This window comes from Ptychodera flava, chromosome 1, assembly GCF_041260155.1.
Source record: "Ptychodera flava strain L36383 chromosome 1, AS_Pfla_20210202, whole genome shotgun sequence".
Taxonomy (NCBI): Eukaryota; Metazoa; Hemichordata; class Enteropneusta; family Ptychoderidae; genus Ptychodera; species Ptychodera flava.
In genome coordinates this window covers 36,625,418-36,638,892 of record NC_091928.1, presented here as the reverse complement: position 1 = coordinate 36,638,892, position 13,475 = coordinate 36,625,418, and the positions used below count along the sequence as shown (strand labels likewise).

Genomic DNA, 13,475 nt, shown 5'->3' with positions numbered 1-13,475 from the left:
GTTGGTGTAGGGGAGGCTTTTTTGGATCCAAGTAATTTATGTGTGATGCCGAACAGTTGCTTCGATGTACGACTCTCACTAACCTTATTACAGAAATAAGTGGTTTTTGCTGAGTGAACAAGTTTTGTGACAACTCTCTTCGTATGGTTATATATTTGTTTGTGGATTGTAAGTCCAGTTTTCAGCCACTGACCCTCTGCTCGGCGACGCTCTTTTTTGGCTGCCTTGAATTTGTCACGAACAGCATTAAACCAACAAGCATTCCTTCGTCTAGAAACTTTACGTCTCGTTGCTGGCGCATGCTTGTCCAAAGCAGATTGGAGACAGAAGTTAAGAGTTTGTGCTGTAGGTTCTTTAATGCTAGCAAGGCTGTGGTGAAGATCTTCCTTCAAGGCAGTAAGGTTTATGTCGCGAATGTTACGTGCTGTCACGAATACATCTGATGGGCGTGGTATTGCAACATTCAGATGACAGATGATGGAGGGATGGTCAGTTGCAATAGTGCTGGAAACACCTGATCAGTGGACAGAACTAAGTTATTGTCTGATCTGTGTATCAACCAGTCGAGAATATGACCTTTGTCATGGGTGGGTTCAGAGACAGTTTGATTTAGGCTGAATATAGAAAGAAGATTCATCATTTTTGAAGTAGTCGGGTTTTGTGGACTATCGTAGTGAATATTGAAATCACCAAGAATGATGAAGGAACCAGACAATGTATTACAATGCTCAAGCAGATCTGGAAATTCATTTAAAAACAACGAGTCTGTCAGTTTATTCTTCCGACTTGGTGGAGGTCGATAAATGCAAAAGAAGTGGATGACTTGTTGAGGTAGATTATCGAGATCTGTGCAACTTCATACGATGTATGTTTAAAGGAAAAAGTATCCTTGAAGGAAATACGAGATGTGTATACTTCATTGTAGATGATGGCAAGTCCACCGCCCCTAGAGGGGCGAGGAAAGGATTTTATACAGTATCCTGGAGGTGTAACGTCAGAACACTTGGCATTATCTCCCTTAGGCTTTAGCCATGTTTCAGTGAGAAACATGAGTTGAATGGCATGATCAGTGACAAATGTTGAAATTTCTGTACGCCGCTGTGGATCATTTATAGAGTGTGCATTCAGTAAAGCTACGGTCATGTCCTTATCATTGATGTTGTCGTGTTGTTTGCCAGCCTTCTTCAGTTTATATTTCCCAGCTCTTGTCCCTCTATGGGTAGGACGTTTTGACAGGAGGCCAAGTGATCTTATTGTCCTCCACACTGTAGGAGTGCATGACAAAGAACCAGGTATCACTGCATGAAAACCCACTTACATAAGATAAAATCACAATAGGTGATATGCTAAATCCTGATAAAGCAAACAATCTTGTTAATCTTGATGAAGGTTTCTATATCTTTCGAGGTTTGAAAAATTCTCCCCATACCTTGAAAAACTTAAAAAAGATGTGTTTGCAATGATACGACAGCTGGGACTACCAACATGGTTTATGAGCCTTTCTGCTGGTGATGCAAAGTGGAAAGATTTGCATAAAATTCTTGGAAAGCTCGTTGACAACAAAGACTACACAGATCATGAACTTAATTCCATGGATTGGAAAACAACAACTAGATTACTTCAGTCTGGCCCTGTGACATGTGCGAGGTTTTTTGACCACAGAGTACAACAGTTCATAAATAATGTCCTAAAAATAATCTGCGTCCAATTGGTCATGTAAAAGACTACTTTTACATAGTTGAATTTCAACAAAGAGGTTCCCCACATATCCATATGGTTGTTTGGATAGAAAATGCACCTAAACATAGTGAGCAATCAAACAAACAAATTACAGAATTCATGGATAGCTATGTGTCATGTTCTACTGATGTCCCTGATGACCACTCAGATCAACTCAAGTTTCAATTACAAAGACACTCAAAAACTTGTCGACAGAAAGGTAAACCAAGTTGTCGATTTGGATATCCAATTCCACCAATGTCTCAAACTCTTATTTTGAACCCATTAGACACAGATTCAGATGAACAAAAAGATAATGAAAAAAAAATGAGAAGATCAAAACTGTCCTGGATGACATGAAGGAAGGTAATGACATATCATTCGACCAGTTCCTTTCTTATGAATTAAACATGTCTCATAATGACTATATTAAAGCTATTCAGAGTGCACTCAATGCAACAACTATTTTCCTACAAAGAAAACCTTCAGGAATAAGATTTAATGCATACATGAAAAACTTGTTACAAGCATGGAGAGCTAATCATGATATCCAATTTATACTTGACCCATATGCATGTGCAATGTATATAGTCTCATACATTAGTAAATCTCAGAGACGAATGAGTGCACTGTTGGACAGGGCATGTAAAGAAGCAAGAAAAGGAAACATGGATATCAAAAAACAAGTTTGTCATATCGGAAACTGTTTCTTGAACAGTGCGGAAATAGGTGCACAAGAAGCTGTTTATCTCGTTCTCCAAATGCCATTAACACGTGCATCCAGAGAAGTTATATTCATAAATTCTCTCACCACCTGAGGAAAGAATTAATCTCTTGAAAAGTAAACAAACACTGGAAAATATGCCTGATATTGAGTCAGACAATCTCATTAAGCGTTATGCACCAAAACAATTTGAAAACTGGTGTCTTGCAGACTATGCTTCTAAGTCGGATGTGATTTACCCACAAAGAGGCCTAAGTTACTCAATTGATGATGACCATAGTGATGATGATCCTGATAATATATGTGACAGTGAACAAGATATAGATTGTAGCACCGACAATGAACATATTAACATCACTCTTCAGAATGGAATAAAAATCAAAAACCGCCATACAAAAAAGATCATTCGTTATATGAAGTACAATCTCAAAGTTGATGCTGAAGACTTCTATAGAGAAAAAAAAATTGTTTATACCATGGAGAAAAGAAAAAAGTGACCTCCTTGGTTCATTTTAAACCTACAAAGAGGCATATACCTCAAAATGTCCAGGAATCAAAATCAAAATATCAGAATATGAAGATCATGCTGATATTCTTGAAGAAGCCATACGACAGCAATCAAACCAGTGTCTAGATTACATGCCTCAATGTGATCTCCTTGCTCCTAGTACACAACAAGTCGAAAGAACTGATACTGAAATCGGATAAAAAAGTGAAAGTTTTGCTTACTTTGATCCTGACAAATGTAAAGAACACAGAAATTATGACATTGGCCTTGCAAATAGACATGTTGATGAAAATGTCACTATAGCTTGTCGCATACCTGACACAGAATATCTTCTGTTAGTAAGATCACTGAACATAAAACTGAGAGAAATATTTTATGGTTGAAAACAAAGCAAGAACCGTTTTAAATATTTTTGACTGGTGCAGCAGGTTGTGGCAAATCAGTAGTCATTAAAGTAATATATCAAGCACTGCATCACTATCTTTGTCTATCAGAAGGACAAAATCCAGAAGAATGTCAAATTTTATTGTGTGCACCTACTGGGAAAGCTGCTTAAAACATTAATGGATGTACAAACCATGCTGCTTTCAAAATTCCTGCAAGTCAAGGTTTTGAATATAAACCCCTTGACAGTGACCGACTAAATACTCTACGAGTGAAATATAGATATTTATCTTTTGTCATTATTGATGAAATTAGCATGGTTGGAAATAGATAGTTGAATTTCATCAATCTGCGACTACAGGAAATAAAAGGCTGCAATAAATTATTTGGTGGTGTTTCTCTTCTTGTGATTGGAGACTTATTCCAGTTGAAACCTGTCATGGATTGATGGATTTTTCAAGACTTACACAGAGTCTACGGTCCCATAACCACAAATCTGTGGCAAAATCAATGTATGAACTTACTGAGATTATGAGACAAAAAGATGACAAAGCTTATGCTGAACTTCTAAACAGACTACGTGAAGCAAAACACACACAAATATATCCAGCTCTTGAAAGAAAGACTTACTGATAAACATGATACATACACAACACATTTATTTACAATCAATAAAATGGTTGATATGCACAATAACCAATTGTTCATTGATAGTATAAGCACAAAATTAATCATACATGCATTGGGCACAGTTATTGGTGATTTTTAGCCCTGAAGTAAACAGCAGTCAAACAATCAATACCAAATGATCCTTCAAGAACAAGTGGCTTACTATCAACATGTCCAATAGCTCTCAATTTACGGTATGACATTACCACAAATATTGATATTGATGATTGTATAATCAATGGTGCAACCTGTATTGTCAAATTAATTGACAACAGAATGTCGAATACCACCAATAACAGACCAAGTGTCATATGGGTTCAATTTGATGAAAAATCAACTGGAAGCCTAACACGGAATAAATACAAACATCTCTATCAATCAAACATTAAGAAATGTTGGACTCCAACATTTGACATCAAAAGACAATTTTGTATCATAAAATTCCGCGAAAATATCACTGTCATCAGAATGCAATTTCCTCTCAGACCTGCTGCAGCTAAAACAATTCACAAATCTCAGGGTGATACATTAAATGAAATTGCCGTTCATATGGGTAATAAACAAAATGGCCACATGCATTATGTTGCCTTTAGCAGGGTAAGAAATATAACTGGTTTGCATATACTGGAACTGAATGAAAACAAAATATCTGTGTCTCAAGCAGCGATATCAGAAATGGCACGGCTAAAGAAAGATACACCTCTTTCATTGTGCTATACAGCTGTATACTCAATTCAATCCAACACATTGAAACTACTCTTCAATAATGCTAGATCTTAACACTGCCATTTTGATGACATTAAGACTGATCCAAATGTTTTAGCTTCTGATGTAATAGCTATTGCTGAATCAAGATTAACAAATAGTGATGACATGGACTTATACTATCTTCCCAACTACAATGTAATCAGAAATGACCAACCTAGACAGTCTAACCGTAGACCACATCATGGTTTGGTCATGTATTCAAAAACATCTCTTGATATCATCAGGTATGACTCATATAATTCACCAAACATGGAATTTATCTACTCAGAAATTCACCCTCCCCATCACTCAGATACATTCCAGATCATTGCAGTATACAGATCACCTGCATCAAGTGTTTCTTCATTCTTACAAGAATTTTCTCAACACACAACTGGTCTTGTTGACATACAAAAACCCTTGGTCATTTATGGAGACTTAAATGTCGATATCTTGAAAGGTCACATGACATTCATGAATCACATGCTACAAGTTTTTAAATGTAAACAGTTTATACAAGAGGAAACCACAAACTACCATTCTCAGCTTGACTTATTATTCAGTAACCTGCCCTTTATTCAAACTGATACAATTGATAATGCCTGTCAGATCATAAAATGATATGTGGTGTCATCTCATTATAAAAACGTACTTGGTGTTTACATCATGATGTATTAAATCATCCTAAAAAAATCAAGATCGTATTTCTGTACCTACTTTTGTCACTCTTGGTGAAATATCTTTTCCATGAACCTTTTCTTTAAATGCTTTGAACGTTTTGGGCGAAGGGATCTGGAAGATTTGTTTCGGCAATATTTTTCCCACCATGTTGTGCCCAAATTTTTTGTCATTGATGTCTGCGTGGATATTTTCCAAAATCTTCCAGGCCCCGGGATATCAAATGGTTCACACTTTATCATCAGTAACATCCTAATGACATTGAAAATGTTTATTTTATAACATAGATTAGATTGCATGAACCGACAACATTAATCAACTATTTGCCCATTTCGTATCTCATTAACTGTTGTAATTGGTGATGTAGTTCTCAAATTACTGTAACAATATCCATTAAACATGGTACAGATGTTCATATAACAGCATCGTGCTTGCACTGTCATCCATTCTGCGTGAACATTCTCACCTGGTCCAAACTTACGGATTGAACTCAGTACATGCATTCAACTGTCCATGCATCATGATCCAATATGGTCACCATGTAATCATTTTATTGTATCATTTTCTTACCTTTGCCAATAAATCACACATTACTGACCCAATTTGCTCAGTCTTGTCACTATTGCAATGTACTATACGTTACATGTGCGCATCATTTTATTGCTTGATACAATCCAACATGGTCACCTGGCAACCATTTTATGACTAGTTTTCATATCTTCACAACTTTTCCTACAATGATCCAATGACCACCTGACACCCATTTTCTTGCAACTTTTCTATATCTTTGTGTTCTAACTTGCAACAAATTAGTATTCCTGACTAATGTCAGTAGTGCTACTACGGCGACTTTGACGCTATTTTTATCGATATAACTGTAATTGTATTTGTTGCAGAGGTCATTCAATTTGACGTCAACTTTACGATACATGTACGCTTCTTACCTTTCGCCCACTACACTATTAACCTCTCACCTGGTGACTGATAAGCCAATGATAATTACATGGATGAAGCTGTATGAGAGGGATAAATCACGCATGATGTCCACGTGTACATGGATTGATTTACAACACTATTGTAACAACAGAGGTATTTTGATGTCGAAACTCTAAAATGTGTTCTTAGCCTGAAAAGTATTCCTGTAATACTGATCTTCAAGTGTGAAAGAAATCTTGGTATGGCAGTTTCTGTATAAGGCGGAGCCTCTCTTTAAAAGGACGCCAAGGTATGGTGGCTTTCATTGTGTAAGTGGGCACCAAACAGGCCACACGAGGGCACACGCTCCAGAAAATGCCACTTTTTAGTTTTCCCCAACCGCAGAAATACAGACAGACTGCTAAGCGGTCAGCGCGAAGTTGCTGCCGATCGAACTCTGTGGTTATATTCAAAGTCTGACGCGACTGGAAGACGATTTGTTAGAAAATTAGAGCGTTTGTGGTGGGGAATCAATGACCGTCGGCGATTTGAACCGACCGTCAATCAAATGCTTGCATAAACTCTGTTTGTACGATTAGCAAAATGTGACAAAAGGCTGAGATCATTTTGTGTAATCAATGTTATAGAAATCAAACATCGTACTGGCCAAGCATTTGACTGGGAGGAGAACTCCACTAATGCGAGAACCTGGGATTGAAAAGTGCGGCTTTAAGGGCCGAAGTTTACAATGGGAGCAGATGCATATTTTTGCGTTTCGAGTCCAGCGTTAAGTCATTATTCATAGAGATTAAGCTAAGTGGCAGCGTCACAATATTGACGTAGGCGCTTTGACAAAATCCGTTGTGAAATCCCACTGAGACCTCCCGTTTAGCGTATGTGACGGTCATATTGTGTGTATAGAGATGTGGCTCAAAAAAGTGGATCGTACAGTTTTAACTCACATTTATGAGCACATGACCAAATGTCCTACCGATGTCGTTTTTCTGTCTGTGCGTCTGTCTGTCTGTCTTTCTGTTTACAAGTAAACTCAAAAACGTCGAAACGGATTCACATCAGATTCGGTAGACAGGTACCATATGCTACTTGCAAGAACTGAATAGTAATGTTTGCATATTAATGAAGTTGAGAAATATGATTGTAAGTTGTCTCTAAAAATGTGCCTGGGGGAGCTGCATGTTGCCAACACAGTTTTTTTCAAAGCAATATTCTCATCAAAGATGACAAGGAAACCCAGGGCCTTATACTATATATTTTCAAACAGCAGAGACTCAGAAGTTTAGTATGGTAGCAGTAATTTACTCAAAGGATGAAGTAGGTGTATATTTGGGGTGAAAAACCTCAATTTTGGTATTGATGCTAAATATAATTTAAGTAAAAAACTTGACACTATTTCTAAAATGCAATATTAACTTGAAATAAGAGTATATGTAGAAAAAAAAACGGCTATTACATTTTGCATTATCTACCCTCATTCATAAAGGTAAGAGTTTGAAAAACTGACACTCAAAAAGTGATTAAAATGATGATTAGTAAAATTCAAATGCTTTTTATGTAAAATGGAAGAACTTTATTGCCAAACAAAATAGTCGTTTTTAAAGAGCACTTAAAGAACATATTCTGAAAATTTCAGAAAATTTGACCCTGCCAGAATGGAGTTAAATTCTGTGGAAATTTTGAAATTTTGAGGAAAAAGAAGCCAGGAAATCGGATAATTGCATTCATTTGCATAAATTAACACTTCTTTATCACGAAACTTACGACTGCTTGACAAGCTAAAAAGGTAAACCCCACCAATATTTTAATCTTGGGTTAACATATAAATCAAAATTGAATTAATATTTGCAAAAACGTGATTTTTGAGCAAAATATGCTGTTTTGGGTGCAGCGCCCCCTTAATTAATATCTTTGGAGACGAGTTATCGCTGTTCAATTTGACAGCATGGCAAAACTTATCGGTTGTTAAACTTATTTTCAACATTGTGAAAAACTATGGCCATTTTCAAAAATCTAAGGCAGTTTTTAGCAAGTTTTCAGATGTGCAAGTATGTGCTAACACCTAGCCAATAGCCGAAATTCCACTCAGTTTACCCAATGTTTTACACTGTCACTAAAATCATCATTAAAATTTATTCGCCCATTAAAACAATCATGTAAATACCTCCAATGTGATATAATAATACTTGGATAAAAATTAATGTTTTGACGGAAAAATTTACGTTTGAAAATAAGTTGTCGCAAAGGTCGAAAGCCATCTGAATGGAGTACTGTTTGAACTATATTCAAAGATAAACAATCATTCTTTCCCCAAGTTCGATATCGAATATTTTTTCAACTTCATGAATCAATAATAACTTCCCTACTTTTCCTTATGGGTCTTTAAGATATATGGTTCGTCAAACCCTATTTGACAATGTATACACTTATTCGTACGTCGCCCACTGCCTGTTTGTTATCATCAGCGTTTTATCTCTTCCCCATGTCTAAAATTAATGCTTAATTGACTTAGCTTATCAGGTATAGTGAATGTTCAAAGGTTGATGCTCCTTTTCTATTTACATCATAACCTTTGACCCAGTAAATATTATTAAGCTGCTGTGTCTTCCAACCATACTAGGCCTAAATGTTAACACACCAAGAACGTTAACCGAGTCTATCTCATGTCCTTTGCAGCATTCTTTAAATAATTACGTAGGGAAGTGTTTATTATTTTTCCATTATGTGTTGTGCGGATGCGAAATTCGAACGACTTCTGAAATTTGCTGCTGTTCAAGGACTTTTCAAGTACCAGACAAGGCTGGGCCGATGGAGTCTTTGAAGCCAACTGAGGTATTTGCATACTGTGGATCACGTCCTAATTGATATGCTTAATAGGTAAATCGGGCGTGGCAGCATTTCTAAAGTGTGATCCACAAATAAAGCCTAATCAAACCGCAACAGAGTCATGACCGGGTGCTCCTACCTATTGAAACGCCGCCGCTTTCAGGTAAAGCCATTCTTAATAATCCGGTCCCGAGTATATCGTCACAGCAAGCAAGCAGTGCTGTCGCGGGCATGTTTGCCAACGCAACCATTACTGGCGGAACTTTTAATTTCAATTTCAACGTAGCAGGGAACACGTCCACCGCAAATTGTGACCACCATTCCATCGAAAATCCCCCTACCAAGAGACGACGTCCTATGGTTTTGTATGATTCGGACGATGACTAGCTCTCTGAGATCGGTGACTTTCAAGTGACCCTTTCATTTTTCAATAGATTTACTTGCTTTAGACATAATTGAACTCTTCATATGTTTGAAACTTCCGTACGTGATCTTTACCGTGTTAATGTTTGTTCGGTACGCGGTCGATCAGTTTTCGATTGTTTACAGTTACACTGCACTGAATATCAGTGTCGATGCCGTCCGTCGCCAATATTTGCGTTAAAAATGTCGTCATGTTGACCAAAGATTGCTGCTTTGTTGATATTTATGTAATAATTATAATTCATGTTTATTTACCATGTTGATTAAAATTTTCAAAGGAATATAAGTCTTTTGTTTCATTAATTTTCCCCGGACCACCAGCCTTTGAACGCGGAAGTAACCCTGCCTTTTGTCACTCTTACTGGGTGAGCTAATACTTGACCTTGTGACCTGTAAATAAGTAAACAGCTTTATCCAATCAAAAGTGGGAATGCAGGACTCCTAAGCCAATGAAAAGTCAATGACATCATCGTAGTGGCGCCTCGTCTTCACAAAACAGCGTAAACAATCAATATCATTCCGCAGAACTCTGCTGGGTTGTGCGGTCGCATTTCTTTCGTTTTTACAGGCGGTTTTTGATTTATTTTTCGGTTTATTCTTAACCTAAAATTAAAACATGTAATAAAAACAGAACCCCACGGCTAGAGAGTGCAAGCAGTTCGTACTGAGGGTATTTGCACTCGTGCTGGAGGTGTATTCTTGCTGTCCTCGCACGAGCGATAGGCGTGCGAGGACTGGCGCAAGAATACACCTCCAGCAACTCGTGCAAATACCCCCAGTACGGAATGCTTGCACTCTCTAGCCGTGGGGTTCTGTCATAGTACCATAATCCCCATTTAGAACAACAACAGTTTTATGGTTACTAATTACTGAAAATGCGGGGTACAAAAACGATGCAGTTTATGCGTTTGTAAGTATTGAAAATGTAGAGTAAAAAGTAATTATTTATGTTAATTATTGAAAATCCTCACTTAAACAAAGTGACAGCTGGTTGCTTGTTATATACTGATAAAGCAAAATACAAAAAGAGAGTATATTCTGTTCTAGATATTAAATTTCGACTTAAATATAGGTATTTTAATGGCAAAAAACTGAATATCCTGCGATAAAAAGAGGTAGCTTATTGGTTGTCACACCAAATAGACATTTCCAGATTTTGAATATTTTCCGCACTTGAAAAATCCCCAAATTCCTTTAAGTTAACTTTCTCTAAACCATTAAGGCCATCGTCTGGGCTAATGTCGGTCAAAATGCTCAAAAAATCAAATTTTATTTTTTTCCTTCATTGTCACCCTCGACATGTATACTTTCAAATAAGCTATATCATTCTTCAAAAAATATTAACTAAAATCGAGAAAAATGGCGTTTTTTTCCCACTGACCCCTGGTCACATTTTATTATTTAATTATATATTCAAAACAGGTAAATCGCTATTTTTGGTTGCCTAAAAACTTTGTTGAGTTATGGCATCATGTATGAAGTAGTGACCATTTGCTTGCTTATTGAAGCAGCTTTTTCAGAGGTAAATATATGGCGTTGTGGAAATTGTGAGTTTGAGACTAATTGCAGTCTAAAAAAGCCAGATCAATGAGTAATCGGGAAGAAATTTGCAACAAATGATTCTGTTTTATATTTTGTGTGGATATTACTGTAAGGCATATGAAGATTTTCATTCAGGTATAGCAATTAAACCAGAAAACAAACCATATTAGACGTTATGGTGTCCATATACATAACAAGTAAAGAATCTCACATGAATTTCATTATCATGCTGATTATAAAATCAATGTTTTTTTGATAATTAACTGTTCATTTTTCACTTAGAAAGCAATTACAACCAGGCTTTTGTAAATAGAATTCTAACTGACAATTTAAACTTGTCCAATACCCTATTTTGAGGTCGTAAACTTTGCATGAAGTATGAGTATCACCTTTATGTTGTAAACATTTCAATCCAATACTCCTAACAATTGTGTTTTGTACTGCATTCGTTTCTTGTGGCAGTAATAACTCTTGAAAGAATGGTTGGAATGCAATGAAAATCAGCCAACATATGTGAAATTAAATACTTTACAAAATAAACCTCAAAAAACAAGGTCATCCAATCATGTCATAGTAGAAACTTGACGGAAAGTTGTGAAATTTATTAATTTTTCAATCTTACCGAGATGACTATGATTTAATTTATATTGACATCTTATACAGTCATAGATTTAGGTTCATATTGTAATACATATACATCTGAATGCTACAGAAAAAATTCGGTTGTTGTATGACTTTTCGTTCAATAGATATCTTTGCCACAAATTTCCTCATATTTTTAACCCTGAAATTGTCGCCATGCCAACCGATTATCCGGTTTTCCCCCTGCACTGCATTTTACTATCTACTGCAACGAAAAGATGACAAAATCTGAAAACAAGGTACTACACGGTTAGTGTTTTAAAATAGCCCAGACAATAGCCTTAATGTAGACAAATCCGACAACGTACACTACATAGTCATTATTTGCATAAGTCACAAGAGAAGCATTTTGCTGAACCTTCCACAATCGAGCTTTGCTTAGCGAATACGCTGCAAGGTTTCCGGTTGGAATTTATGCATTAAAAGCCCTTTTAATATCCTTCAAATGCGTGTCTACGATTTTTCCGAGTCTCCGTTCTAATTATATGGCGCGAAAATGTCCGTTGATTGAAAGAACCTTAGTTCTATTAGCTTCAATAGTGCGTAACAAGAAAAAACAAGTGCCTGTAAAGGAAATCCTCAGACACAGATTTTGAGTTCATTATGTTTCCCATGAACAGTGTGTGTATTTCAAGCAGCTGGTGTGTAAGCGAAATTGACGAGGTGCGAAAGAAGACTACCTCATTTGCACGTTAAAATCAAGAAAAATCAAAAGAACACTTTTGATACTTCAACACTACGGCATTTGATATTTAAAATTGCATTAGCCTAGAAACGGGCATGCTTTGTAACCTAGTTATGATGTCCATCAGGAATGACAGTTTTTCAAAGAAAACGGCTGACGAAAATGAAATAAATAGCGCAATAAAGTACCATTATTTTTAGACTTCGTTTCAAAAGGTCACCACCGTGAATGGCGTCCGTATTCGAACTTTCTTAGCTGCTATGTATGGCATATGCATTACAATTATTTCCGAAAAAAATACCCGGGTATTAGGTTCGCCTACATAGAAACCGACAGTTTCATTTTCTATCCTTGGTTGATAGCCATGCTGGTGGACAGATTTGTCCCCGAGGCTGTCTTTCGCTAAGTTTAAGCATTGTATTCATTGCTTCGCTTCAATGAAGTTTGAGTGTTATGTATGATAGTGAGCGTACGAAGGTGAGTGCTTTAACGAGCTCTACAGCGTGTGAAGGGGTCGCAGTCAAAAAATTGTAACAACTTAACGGTTATTGAACCAATCTTTTTGAGATTGAGGATTTGGCCGAGCGGTTTGTCTGTGGCTTCTCCGCTCATTGACTTGGTACCATATGTTGTGAGTTTTAACCCGATTGATGTCATGAAATACGACGAGGCTCGATGTCGTTTTCAATACATTTATTACTAGCTCTACGAAAGCTATATACACAACTCAATTGACTGTCGACTAACTACCAACGTGTCGCTGTCTCATGTAGTCTTATGTAAAGTAATCTGATACCGATATGATTAGCATTGTAGTCAAGGTAACTCTCAGTAACTCAAGACATCTCCCTTTCTTTTGAGTTCATTTTAAACAGTTTTTTTATTGATTTATTTAGCACTTAAAAATAACCATACAGTACAAACAAGAAAAAAGACAAAGACAGAAGTGCTGGGATAACACAGAAAAGTTAAAAACTTATTTCCACTGTGGTCCCACG

The 13,475-nt window shown here is 36.6% G+C and overlaps 1 protein-coding gene across 1 annotated transcript in view; it reads left to right on the top strand.

Annotated features, from left to right (window-relative positions):
• Positions 1-6,500: 6,500 nt before the first annotated feature.
• Positions 6,501-13,475, top strand: part of LOC139136426 (cytochrome P450 20A1-like) — a 91,922-nt gene continuing 84,947 nt past the window's right edge. The window contains exon 1 of the mRNA XM_070704154.1: positions 6,501-6,654. The gene's annotated coding sequence lies outside the window, so the exon portion shown is untranslated. The remainder of the gene's footprint in view (positions 6,655-13,475) is intronic.